Genomic DNA, 14,703 nt, shown 5'->3' with positions numbered 1-14,703 from the left:
GACTATCATTTTATTTTTTGTTTTCCATTCATTCTCTTTGTTTTTCATTTTTGTGTTTTCTTTTTCTTCTCTTCCTATAGGTTACTTGAACATTGTTTAGAATTCTGTTTTATCTGTGATAAAGTGTATCTCTTAAGAATTTTTTATTATTTGCTTTATACTATATATTGTATCTACATAACTTATAACAGTCTATTGGTATCAACATTTGACTAGTTAGAGTAAAGTATGCAAAATTTTCCTACCCTTACATTTTTCCACCTTACCTCAGTTATAATTATGTTAAATATTTCCTATATATTCACTGAGAGCTAAAGTCAACAATTTTATAATTTTTGCCTCAAACATCAGGTATAATTTAGAAAACTTAATAGGAGAAGGGAAGTCTATTGTATTTACCCATAATTTTGCTTTCTGGTTTTGTTTTTTGGTTTTTGGTTTTTTTTTTTTTTGTCTTTCCTTTTTGATGTTTAGATAACTTCCTTAAGCCATCCTTTTAGGGTAAATCATCTGGGAACAATTCTTATTCATTTTTTGCTTCTCTTTTGTTTATTTTGTTTTATTTTCCATCATCTGAGACTGTCTTGAATTCCTTTATTCCTGAAGTCTATTATTCTTGGGTGTATATTCTTGGGTATAAAGTTCTTTTATTTCAACACTTTAAAACATACTACCTCTGGGATGCCTGGGTGGCTCACTTGGTTAAGCGCCTACCTTTGGCTCAGGTCATGATCCCAGGATCCTGGAATCTAATCTCCACTGGGCTCCTTGCTTAGCAGGGAGCCTGCTTCTTTCTCTGCCTAATGCTTCCTCTGTTTATGCTCTCTCTCTCTCTGACAAACCCCCCCCCCCAAAAAAAAATCTACTTCCTTTTGGCCTCCATGAATTCTTTTTCTTTTTTTAAAGCACTAAGATATTTCTTTATTTTAAATCTTTTACTTACTTGTGTAATACAATGATCACTGATCACTGACGCACTGAACAATCATCCCAAGAAATAGAACATCTCTAACAACTTTTACTCTTTTTTTTTTTTAAAGATTTTATTTATTTATTTGACAGAGAGACACAGAGAGAGGGAACGCAAACAGGGGGAATGGGAGAAGGAGAAGCAGGCCTCCTGCCAAACAGGGGCCTGAGGAAGATCGGTTGCTTTTTGGTGATTAGTGAAAGAGACCAAATCCCTTATCCTTGTCTGACTCCTCTGACTCTTCCTTTGCTTCAGCCTTGGTTGGGGCTGCAGCAGCAGGGGCAGCACTGGTGGTGGTGGCCACAGGAACAGCAGCCACAAATGCAGATGGATCAGCCAAGAAAGTCTTGATCTTTTCAGCAGTAGGAAGGTGCAGTCAGTTGCCATAGACAGAGCCAGGACCTGCTGATATGATGGTAGAACGGGGCACTGATGCAATGGTCAGGTAACCTGTCTGCAGACATACACTGGCAACCTTGGGGATATTTTCCATGAAGCAAGAATGCAGTTTCCTCTGTGATGTGAAGGACTTCAGGGTTGTAGATGCTACGATCGTCAAACACCTACTGGATGATTATCCCAAAGGAAAAGGCGGAGATGTTCAGCATGGCAAGCAATATGACTTTGCAGGCTCCCACTTTGTCTCCGTGTTAAGTGTTTGTACATCACTCAGGATTTCAGTGGTGCCCCTGGAGATTTTAGTGGTGATACCTAAAGCCTGGAAGAAGGAGGTCTTCTTGAGCCCCAGACCAGTGTTCTGGGCTGACACAAAGACTTTACATGGAGCACAGGTGACAGCTGGCACCTTATTGGCCAGCAGTATGTCCCTGATTTCAGTGAGGTCCTCCTTGGTGAACATAAAGCCCACACTCCTTCTGATGTGAGACAATAGTTTTCTCCAGAGCAGGCTGGTTCTCCAGATGCCTTCAGATGGCCTTGTCTATCATGGTGTTCTTGTCCATCAGCACCACAGCCTTCCTGTGGAGGGCCATGTGGATATGCCTCATCTGCTTGGAACCAGTTTTGCCTGCTCCCTCAATGAAGCATTTTGGTTATTCACCTAAAAGTTGGATGATCTCAGAGCATCTGGGTGGCTTAGTTAGTTGAGCATCTGCCTGTGGTCCAGATCATGATCTCAGGGTCCTGGGATCGAGCTCCATGTCGGGCTCTTTGCTCAGTGGGGAGTCTGCTTTTCCCTGTCACCCTCTCTCTGTGCTCTCAATCTCTCTCAAAAAAATTAACAAAATATTTTTACATATATTTACACACACACACACACACACACACACACATATAAAGTTAGACGATCTCAAGCAAGTATTTGGACTTCTGGATCACCCTATCTTCCCTGGGTATCATGATGGTGCATCAGGAATTACCATGCAGGGTTTAAAGACAATGTCACTTTCACGAGGATACGTGGAGAGAGGAAAGGCAAATTTTTATAACTACTGGAGAGTGGAAGTCTAGGCATTTGTTGGTGTGAGTAAAGGTGGGGCCACGTTTTTTTCTGTGCTGTTTGGATAAAGCAGCTGTTTTCTAAGTTTTTGTTTGTTTGTTTTAAATCTTGCTAGACTGTCCCTTTTATGAGCCTTTTAAAACCAAACAGGAGCAAACTTTTGTTAGGGCTTTTATTGTCTGTGCCCATTGACATTTACAAGTTACTAGCTTTTGTAACACCAAGTCTGCAATATATAAAGACAAAAGAAAACCCAAAGACTTGAGCATTGTTATTTCCTGGATGCTGAGGTTCCTTGCCAGTCCGCCTTCTTCTCTCCAGTGTTTTTTACTATAGTTAGTAGAAAGAGTAGAGAATTTCTTCTCCACTTTTTAGGAGAAAGAAGTCTTTGCTTATTCCTTTTAATTTTGTTATCAAGGTTTTAAGTGATTAATTTCTAAGTCATCTGGATTACATCTTTAACAGTTTGATTTCTTGGTTGCTGTTATTTTGTTTTTTTAGGTTACATTGCATTTTGAAATTCTTGTATTTCTGGTGATGTACTTTTGATGCCACAACTTATGTATTATAGATTGAAAGATAAATAAATGTGTGTGTGTGTGCATATGTGTGTGTGTGTCCCTTTTCTCCAAATTGTGTTGATTCAATTGTCTTATAGCTCTCTGATGCAGAAGAAAACTCTGCCATCAATATGTATGTATGTACTTATACATGTATATGGTTCAGTGTGAATTGGATATATGTTTGTCCTTCCAAAAATACTTAGAAAATTTTGTTAATTTTCTTTATCCATGACATTCAAGACTTCCTACAGGGATAGTATAAAGTTGAGATGCTCTCTGTATTTATGTTGCATGGTAGATTTCAAGCTATCTTGATCTCCAGATTCAAGTGTTCTTTACCCCAGAAAAATTCATTTTATTACCTCTATTTTTTTTTTATTAAGACTGGGGTGATTTATTAAACTTGTTTTTTTTAATTCATTTTATTACTTCTTGATCATTGATTTTCATTTTGTTCTTGACTTCAGTCTGTACTACAAATTGTATTTTAGAGTACATTCCATGTGCCTTCCTTGCTCTCATAATTTATATTCTCTTTTTCCTTTGTCTTACATATTTTGTGAAACATTTCTTAAAATTGACATTTAATTTACTCATGTGGGTTTCTGTAATATCCAATATTCTGTACACTCCCTCCATTACAGGTTTTACATCCATTATCATGTTTTTCATCTGAGGTGAAACATTTGTTTCTGTGAACAGCTGGCACAAGAATTCCTCTTAGAGAGAAAACTCTTTTGAAAAATATTTTGCCTATGTGTGAGAAGCTAAGGGAATGCTCAGGAAACAGGAATGATTGCTGAATTGTAATTTGTGAGAGGCTCAGTGGAGAGAATCAAGGAGGTTATGGATAATTCTGAGACACTCATCATGGCTTTCTGGTGGGGCTCTAGCACATTTTCAGCATATAGATGTTTCATTAATCTATTTGATTAATTTTTGCCTGTTTGTTTGAAAAATGGAAGGACTAAGTGTCATGTTTTATGTTAAGGCCAATATGTTAGGGCCAGTAAATAATGTAAGACACAGAATGTAGTCTCCTTCATGTTAGCATAGATCCTTGGGAAACCCTTGGACTTCCAAGAGCCATGAAATTGATGGGGAGGGGAGAACAATCAGATGCAGAAGAAATTCCAGGCCATTTTTCAAAGACTTAAAAGCCAGAAATGGACCAATACAAAGGAAGACTATGTGAAGAGAGAGGGTGAAGATGACCATGAACAAGGAGAAAGTCCTCAGAAGAAATAACCTAGCCAACAACTTGATCTTTGACTTCTAGTTATCCAGAATTGTGAGAAGACAGATTTCTGTTAAAGCCACTTCCTAGCCTCCCTAGCCTCTTCAACAAAAGGTGATGGTGTTGTTCCCATCTAAAATACAGGTGATGATTTTGTTTGTTTTTTTCCTGGTTCTCCATTCTTTTGGCTCCCTATAGATGCCTGTCTACTTTTAGTTTCAGTGATTTTTTTTTTTTTAATCTTGCCACATCACTGCACTTAATGCTTCATTGAAATTTCAGAAAGGTCATCTTACAGATTGGGCTTATTTTGGTTTTAATCAGTTATACCCAAAAGAAATGGGAAGCAAAATGTTTATATTCACTCTGATTTTCTTTTCCAGTTCAGAGGCCCTCTAACCTGAAGAGTCTTAACTTAGGGAGCTAGGCAATCATAGCAGAAAGCATGGCATTGTTCTGTCTCCATTTTGATTGTATTGGAGAATTTGGTTAGGACCTTGCTTCTATTCTCTCAGAGGCTCATTTAACCCTACTTATTAGAGAAACAAACAAAAACCCAAACCTCTTTGCCTAGCAAGTCCAGCCTCCTTAACTATAAGCAAGGAGCAATATATGCCAACACAGGATCGTTTCAGGCATCTGTGACCTTCCCCAAGGCTGCAGTTGTATCAAGATTTATACCTCCCATCTTTTCCAATGACTTCTCATTCCCAATCCCAGACATTCTAAAATAAGAGTGCGTATCTGTTGGAATCTGCTTCACATACCTGAGGGCAATAGTTGTCTTGAACTGGTGAATGGTGGGTTCTTGACTTATGACCTGGTCTAGTTGTTTCTGTATTTTTTCTTGCCTAAAGTCCTCAAAATTTCTTACATATTATTATCTATCAGAAAGTATGTGGGAATATTGACATTTTACAAACTTTTGTTTTGAATTAACTTAATTATGCCTCTAAGCCCCCATTCTACCAGGCTGGTAGAAAATTTAATCTCAGAAATTCTTATATTTTCATGATTACCATGCGTCCAAATATCACCTTTAGAGAGACAAGATCTTCCTGGACTTTGTTGTGTGCTATAATAGTGAGGGCTTTGCCAACAAGATACTATGCATCCATACACCCATTAGCCGTGAAAAAGTCCACTGGATGAATGCAGACAGTGGAGCCAGTTACAAGTCAAATAGTGACTCTACTAGTAGTTGTGCCCACATTGTATATTATATAACTTCTTTTTGCCTCAGTTTTTTCATCTGTAAAGTGTAAATTCTATTACATTATCTCAGAATATTTTTGTGAGGATTAAATGAATAAATGCAGGTGAAGTTCTCCAAAAGTGCCTCGCAGACAGCAAGCTCTAGACATGTATTTGATATTGTGTTCCCTTTAGGTCTTGCCTTTTTCCTGGGGTACTACGGTTTCTCAAGGACATAGATTAGTCAGCCCCCTTCTCAACTGCAGTCCTTCCCTTCTAGTTGCTTCTAAATTCTCCTTTCCCCTTCATTTCCCTCAAAGTCCTAGGAATCCTCTTTGCTAAACTTAAAATTACACAAAAGGAGAAGAAGCACTTTTAACTTTTATGTGGTCACCCAAAATCCGTGCCAAAAAAAGCCAAATCCCAGCTACTTTCTGGATATGGAAGGAGAAGGGTATCTACAGAAAACATATAAATATTATCCTGCCACACATGATCTAAGCCTTTGATCATTTCACCTGGAATGTTGGAGAGAACTAGAATTTGAAGTCTATTTGTTTAAGCCTTTTTCTTTGTGAAAAGATTTCAAGGTTGTCTGGGTTTTTTTAATCTGTTTTCTGCTAACTGGAGTCCTATAGAATTTATGATTTCTTCAGAATTATAGAGAAATTGTTTTTACTATATATATTAACATAATATTAATAAAATTATAGTAATACAGAATTAAAAAGGGGACATATTCCTTTGGGTGCCACCTATAAGGAAATAAACAAAGTATATAACCTACTTACACAAAACGAAAAAGACATACATCAAGCTTTTCACTTTGGGTTTACCTATTCATTATTAAATGTGTCTATAATTTCATATTACTTAAGATTTTTTTATTACTTGTGATTTTTTATTAATAGTGCTTATATTATTATAGTTACATAAAGTTGGACATTCGAACTTACTCCATGGACTTCAAGCTCAAATGGTACTTAGAATTGATTTTCTAGGAAGCATGGTTTTGATTACATAGAAAGTAATTGTTTTTATTCCAGTTGGATAGGGGTCTAAAATAATTATTTTTATTTGGTATCAATATTTTATGTCCATGCTTTACAACTATATAAATCTGGTTTTGTGCCCATATTTTAATTTGCAATGAATGTATATAAATATATATCTATACACAACACACTTTTTTGTGTTCATGGTTTTATTTTACAAATGAATGCATACATGTATATTTTATATATTTATAAAAACAGTTATGAATGAATAAGTCATGGGAATAAAAGGGACACCATGGGAATATAGTCAATGATATAATAACATTGTACAGTGACAAATGGTAGCTACACTTGTGAGCATAACATAATGTATAACAAAGTTGAATCAATATATTGTAGACCAGGTAGTAATGTCATTTTGTGTGTCAACTACATTCAAATAAAAAAAAATTTTAACTTATGTATACATAATTTCATAAATATAAATATACAAAGAAAAGTATGTATATGGATTCAAATATAAATAGTATATTTATATAATGTATATATAAAACATTTCAGCAATTTTCAAAAATTATATTTGAATATCTAATAATTGTTTTTGGTGCCCTAGAGTAACCAAATTTCAAAAGAAAACAGTCTCCAAAGTTAAAATAATTTAACATATTGATATACATAATATATTTAATATTATATATCATGTTATTTTAATTTATAGTAATTGATATATTAATTTCATTAATATAATACATATATCAGTATAACCATTTAATTATTGATATAAATTATAAAGTATATTAATGATTAATATAAATTATAAAGGGTGTTGATTTATAATTAATATAAAAACTATCATACTAAAATGACAAACTGTTTTATAGAAAGTACTGAATATAAAAACACAGTTTCTTCCTTTTTTTTTTCTTTGAAGATTTTATTTAGTTATTTGACAGAGAGATAGCACAAGTAGGCAGAGTGGCAGGCAGAGGGAGAGGGAGAAACAGGCTCTCCAGTGAACAGGGAGCCCAACATGGGGCTCAATCCCAGGACCATGGGATCATGAACCAAAGGCAGATGCATAACTGACTGAGCCACCCAGGCGCTCAAAAAGCACAATTTCAAATATTAATTAATCTCAATTTTTGTTAGCAACTTTTTTTTTAGAGAGAGAGAGCATATGGCAGGGTTATAGGGAGAGAGAGAGAGAGAGAAAGAAAGAGAGAATCTTAAGTGCAGAGCCCAATGTGGGGCTTAATCTTAAGACCCTGAGATCATGACCTGAGCTGAAATCAGGAGGTAGACCCTTAATCAACTGAGCCACCTAGGCATTGTGGGCAACATTCTCAATTACAGATGTAAACCTGATAGTTTTTGTTTAGTATTACCCATGCATATATTTTTGGAAGAATACGTTATTCTGACAATTTTGTGTTGTTCAAAATTTTCTCTCTAACTTCTTAACCATCACAAGATGTTGGCAGATTAACAAGAGCACTGGGAGATGTGGTGAGCACCTAAGTTATAAAAGCTCAGAGCCCGCTTAGATTTATTACGTGGTTTGTAACTTTCAGGCACAGTATCTTCAAAACAGCAATGGATTCTGCAAAGTAATTCTATTCTGAGTGTTATATATGAAGAACAAATAGACCTATTATTCTTAAAATACCTGTCTAAAAGATACCATTGCTAGAAACTAGAAAACAGAAGAATGGTTTTTCAGGTTTCTAAACAAAAATAAAGAGGAAGTGTTTCTTTTTTTTTTTTTTTTTTTTAAAGATTTTATTTATTTATTTGACAGACAGAGATCGCAAGTAGGCAGAGAGGCAGGCAGAGAGAGAGAGAGAGAGGAGGAAGCAGGCTCTCTGCTGAGCAGAGAGCCCGATGTGGGGCTCGATCCCAGGACCCTGGGATCATGACCTGAGCTGAAGGCAGAGGCTTTAACCCACTGAGCCACCCAGGCGCCCCAAGAGGAAGTGTTTCAACAAGCCATACACTGGTATGGTTTTGTGATCATTCAACTCAGCAACATCAAGTTACAAGTGAATAAAAGTTGCAGGTATTCAATTTGTGCATTGCATATTTCCCACTCCTCAGTAAGTTATATTTTGTTTTAATTTCAGGTATCATAATAATTCATTAATTGAAATGATACTAATTTGAAATGTATTTTCCAGTGATTATTATATTATTAAAAACAATGTATGACACACTTCTACACTTCTGTTAATCAAAATGTTATGTGCATACCAATCAATATCATTTTTGAAAATCTCATCCTATTAGAAAGTTTATTTAGAAAATGCAGTAAAATTGCATGGATTAAAATGGTGAAAAAGTAATTTTAAAAATACTTTGATATCTGAGTAATAATCCATTGTGTGTATATACTGCATCTTCTTTATCCATTCATTGGTCCATAGACACTTGGGCTCTTTCCATAATTTGGCTGTTGTCAATAATTCTGCTACAAACATTGCGGTGCATGTATCCCATCAAATTAGTATTTTTGTATTTTACGGTTAATACCTAGTAGTGCAATTGCTGGATTGCAGGATAGTTCTATTTTTTTTAACTTTTTGAGGAAACTCCAAACTATGTAAGGGTTCCCCTTTCTCTGCATCCTCTCCAACAACTGTTGTTTCCTGTGCTGTGTTGTTAATTTTAGTCATTCTGAAAGGTGTGAGGTGATTGATCTCTCATTGTGGTTTTGATTTGTATTTCCCTGATGATGAGTGATGTGTCTGTTAGCCATCTGTATTTATTCTCTGGAAAAATGTTCTATTCATGTCTTCTGCCCATTTTTAGCTGGATTATTTATTCTCAGAATATTCCTCAGCCAGGGGCACCTGGGTGGCTCAGTGGGTTAAAGCCTCTGCCTTCGGCTCAGGTCATGATCCCAGGGTCCTGGGATCGAGCCCCACGTTGGGCTCTCTGCTCAGCGGGGAGCCTGCTTCCTCCTCTCTCTCTCTCTGCCTGCCTCTCTGCCTACTTATAATCTCTGTCAAATAAATAAATAAATAAATCTTAAAAAAAAAAAAAAGAATATTCCTAAGCCATAAAAAAGAATAAAATCTTGCCATTTGCAATGATGTGGATGGAGCTAGAGAGTATTATGCTAAGTAAAGTAAGTCAGAGAGAAAGACAAATATCACATGATTTCACTCATATGTGGATTTAAGGAAAACAAACAAGCAAAGGGGAGAAAAGAGAGAGAGACAAACCAAGAAACATACTTTTAACTATAGAGAACACACTGATAATTACCAGAAGGAAACTTGGTGGAGGGGTGGATTAAACAAGTGATAGGGATAAAGGAGGGCACTTGTGATGAGCACTGGGTATTGTATGTTAATGATGAATCACTAAATTCTACTCCTGAAATTAATATTACACTGTATGTTAACTTACTGGAATTTAAATAAAAACTTGGAAAAATACTGTAAAAACAGTAATTGATGAATATAAGTATAACATCACATTTTGCAAATGCTTCTGTATAAACTGACTTAATTGCCTCTGAGAACAGTCCCATCAATTCATTCAGAGGTGTCGTATTTTTATTGATAAAAAGGAAATTAAAACAATGGAAACAATGATAATGATAATATGTTGTGTATAGGTAAAGAACTTTTATAAAAATTATCTCATTTGATCATCCTATCTATGTGACGCAGGCAAGGATTTTGATTTTCATTTTTAAAGTAGGAAAGCCAAAAGCGTGATGTTTAAGGAAGCTTTGTACCATAGAGCTTTCTGTGATGATGGGAATGTCTATGCTTGTGCAGCCCAATTCAGTAGCCACTAGACTCATATAGCTGTTGAACACTTAAAAAGTTTAATGTTACCGAGGAGTGAAATATTTAATTTAATTTAAGTTTTTAAAGATTTATTTATTTATTTGAGAGAGAGAGAGAGAGCAGGGGAAGGGGCAGAGGAGAGAGAGTCTCAAGCTGACTCAGCACTAAGTGCAGAGCCTGACACAGGGCTTAATCTCATAACCCTAAGATTACAACCTGAGCTGAAACCAAAAGTTGGACTCTTTCACTGACCGTGCTACCCAGATGCCCCTAATTTAATTTTAATTTTGGCAATTTGAATCACACAGGCTCGCAATGTTTCCATTTATATAGTGTTTTACTTATTTACCTTTGTGGTATATGTATATGTGAGAAATGGAGCTAGATTTGACTTGTACCTTCTGAGTCCTTCTGTGATACTGACCATATTATGCAGCTAGTGAAGTACCTTGCCTAATTCCCAATTTATGGGGAAGCAGAGATTAGAAAGCACATTTGGATGGACATGTCTTCTCATTGCTAAGCAATTCAATTGTAGAAGAATATGAACTGTTGACCAGCCACTGAATCTAATGAAATAATATATTTTGTCTTTTGAAGATGTTTATGTCTAGAATCACACACATTTCAATCTGAAGGAAGCTTTGCCTACTCATCACTAAAGTTGACTAGTCAAACCAGGCATTAGCAAAACCCAACAATGATAAATAATTCAGCCTAGGATTTACAGAGAATTTAGTGGCATTTAAGATTAATGGAACTGGCTGATCATGTTTTGTGCTTGACCAATGTAGAGTTCTGGGAATTAGTAAGGACTGGATTTTCTCTTGTGAGATTCCAGAGGTAGTATTCATGCAGTCCAAATGTTGCTTGACAGCCCCAGAGTTCATTCAGAAACTAGAAATAGATATTTCTACTAATGATTGAGAAAGCTGCTTTGATTCTTCCCATTCTTTCTCATTCCACAGCTTGAAAACTCCAAATACACATATTATATGTAGATTTAAAAATAATCTCATCAGCTAAATTGAGAGCTAGTTCGCTCTGAGGAAGAAATAGTGTAGACTGGTCCATGGTGATGCTGGAAGCTATGACAAAACGTGTTTAAAATAAATGTAGTGGGTTTTTATTTTCCTCCCCAAAATATTATTCTGAACATCAGTAATTTCTAACATTAAGAACATGCTGAGTTCTACCTTTTAGGGATTGTTTCTGCCCGTCTCCTTACCCTCAGAGATTGTTCCTTTCTTTGAAATTTCTCATAATCCCTTAGCATCCCCCCGCCTTTTTTTTGTCTCATTCAATGGCATTTGCTGTATGGTTGTTTCCGATTTTGATGTAGCAAAACATCCCCAAATTTAATGACTTAAAAAAACTATAATTTTGCAATTTAGGTGGGTCAAGAATCTGGACTTAGCTTGGCTGGGTCCTCTGGGTCTTGGGGCCCCTCAAGAGTTCAGTCAAAGTAAGAGTCATTTCAAGGCTTTCCTGAGAAAAGGATTCATCTCCAAAGGTATCATGTAGATGTTGACGGGATTTATCTCTTTGTGGACGTCAGGCTGAGAATTTGAATATTTTGCTCATTGCTGACCTTTAATTCTTTGCCTGTGGGCCTCTTCATAGAGTAGTTAAAAAAACACTGCAGATTGCTTCATCAGAGTGAGCAAGTGAGAAGAGGCAGAGAGAGTTCGTGAGAGAGAGAGTGTCTGTGAGAGAGAACAGGAGAGTTACAGTGTTTTGTGACTTGATCTTACAAATGCCATCCTATCACTTTACATGCCGTTAATATGAGCCTCTGGGTCCAGCCCACAAGGAGAGGGGATGACATGAAGGCATGAATATCACAATGGAGGGCATGATTGGAGTCATTTCAGAAAGTGCCTGCCATAGTCTCTATTTTTAGGTATCTAACCATCTCCTCTCATATTTGTTCCCATTTTGGTCCTGCAAATTTCTTTTAAAACATAGAAGTGTCTGTTATTGGTGATAACATTAAAGTACAATTAAAGCTAAAAAGAGATGTAAATATTTTATTTCGAAGGATATGATAACGATTGTCACTTTTCAAAAGTAAGATTTTAGTTTTAGTAAAATATACATAAAAACTACTGTTTAACTTATTTTAAGCCTGTATGTCAGTAGGGTTAAGTACATTCATGTTGTTACACAACCAATCTCTAGAACACTTCATCTTACAAAAGTGTAACTCTATACCCACTGAATAACAGTTCCTATTCCCCCCTCCCCAACAAATTGTGGCAACCACAATTCTATTTTCTATTTTATGACTAGAGTAGAACTTTTGGTTATTGTAAATAATGCTGCCATAAAAATGGGTGTGCAACTATATTTTTAAGACTTTGCTTTCAAATATTTGGGGTGTATACCCAGAAGTGGGTCTTGTTAGATCATATGACAATTCAACTTTTAATTTTTTTTAAAGATTTTATTTATTTATTTGACAGAGAAAGAGAGAGGTCACAAGTAGGCAGAGAGCCAGGCAGAGAGAGAGGGAGGAAGCAGGCTCCCTGCTGAGCAGAAAGCCCTATGCAGGGCTCAATCCCAGGACCCTGAGACCATGACCTGAGCCAAAGATAGAGGCTTTAACCCACTGAGCCACCCAGGCGCCCCTCAACTTTTAATTTTTTAAGGAACCATCATATTGTTTTCCACAGTAGCTGAATAATTTTATATTCCCATAAACAGTGCACAAGAGTTCCAATTTGTCCCTATCCTCACCAACACTTCTATTTTCTCTTTTTGCTTTTGTTTTTGCTTTTGTTTTGGGTAGTAGCTATCCTAATGAGTATGAGATGTAATCTCATTGTGGTATCTCATCACAGTGAGATGGTATCTCATTGTGTTTTCCTAATGATTAGGGATGCTGAGCATTTTTCATGTGCTTTTGGCCATTTTTATATCTTCTTCAGAGAAATATCTATTCAAATCTTATGCCAATTTTTAATCAGACTTTTTTTGTCCTTGAGTTGTATACTCTGGAATTTAATCTCTTACCAGATAGGTGATTTGCAGATATGTTCTCTTACTGCCTAAATGGCCTTTTCACTTTGCTGATTGTCTCCTTTGATGTACCAGGTATTTGATTTTCATGTAGACCAAATTATTTATATTTGTTTTATTGCCAGTGTTTCTGGTGTCATACCCAAAAACTCATTGTCACTTAATATTGTTGATGTCAATACTATCCAAAGCAATCTGCAGTTTCGATGCAATCTCCATTGAAATCTCAATTATTTTTTTCACAGAAATAGGATAATCACTCCTAAAATTCAAATGGAATTTCAAGAGACCCTGAATAGCCAAAATAGCCTTGAAAAAGAACAGATTTGGAGGTGACACACATCCAGATTTCCAAACTTATTATAAAGCTACCGTGATCAAAACAGTGTGGTACTGGTACAAATACAGACATATTAAAGACCAATGACTAGGATAGAGTGCCCCAAAATAAACCATTTTCATTGGATCATGGTACAGAGTTTCTTGGGTTTCCATCTGTGTTGTAGCCTTGTGACCTCAATAATCTGTGTTTCAGAAAGTTTTATATTTTGTAGTCCATTTGTTTTTTCTTGTTATGTTGGGGGTTAGGCTTTTAACAAATTTATGTATCTTTGGTGGAAGCAAAACTCCTGCATTAGTACTAAGTAGCAAGAATGACAAAATTTTCCCTGGTATCGCTAATATACAACTACAGTAGAGAACCCCAGAAACTTGAACAACATGCATAGCCTCTAATGGTGTGGTTTTGATCCTGGGTACTGAGGAGAATCCCTAAGGTACGTTTTTTAAGAATATTGATACCCAAGTCCTGGCCTCAGAGATTCTGGATGAACTGGTCTCAGCAGAGCTTCAGCCATGGATATTTGTTAAAATCTACCTTTAGATTCTGATTTATAGTTAAGGTTAGAATCATTGTTCTAATCAGTCTAATTGGTACTGTAAGTGAGTGAAGTAACAAAATTTCAGCATACGAACCATGATATTCTTAAATCTATTATAATTACAAATTCCTTTGAAGATACATACTTTTTAATCCTACTTCCTACAGGTAACCAACCAAAGTCACATTCTTTTTATACTCGGAGAAACATATTCTGTCTGAGGCCACATCCAAACCACAGTTACAGATCATGTGAGATCATTACCGTGATTTTGTTTTGTGAGTTAAGGAGAGAAGTATCTTTTCCAAGAAGTAAAATTAGCCCCTTTACGGTCTTCTAATATCGTGGTTGGGTAGGCCATCAGCTGAGGTTCCTTTGAAGAGTCTGCACAGAATGTTAGAAATAAGGAAACCACAAGGACATATACGTTCATTATATGATCTGGTTTTTCATGACCCAGGTCAATAGATTTGGCTATTATACTATCAGATACATCATGTACTTTGTATTTGACACATACTTCCTACTCAGAATCTTCTATTAAATAAGTCAAATAGTTAACCAGGAAACTTTCAGGAGCTCT

General features: G+C 36.0%; 1 protein-coding gene and 1 pseudogene across 2 annotated transcripts in view; one reads left to right on the top strand and one right to left on the bottom strand.

The window, feature by feature from the left end:
• Nucleotides 1-14,703, top strand: part of LRRTM4 (leucine rich repeat transmembrane neuronal 4) — a gene marked incomplete at both ends in the record, with an annotated part of 690,416 nt that overhangs the window by 256,664 nt on the left and 419,049 nt on the right.
• LOC308349855 (large ribosomal subunit protein uL10-like) lies at nucleotides 1,164-1,962 on the bottom strand (annotated as a pseudogene). The gene has a single exon. The product of its transcript is annotated as a large ribosomal subunit protein uL10-like (transcript).

This window comes from Martes martes (genome assembly GCF_963455335.1).
Source record: "Martes martes genome assembly, chromosome: 9".
NCBI classification, from domain to species: Eukaryota; Metazoa; Chordata; class Mammalia; order Carnivora; family Mustelidae; genus Martes; species Martes martes.
Note: the sequence above shows the minus strand (reverse complement) of the source record. Positions and strands in the feature narration are given on the sequence as shown.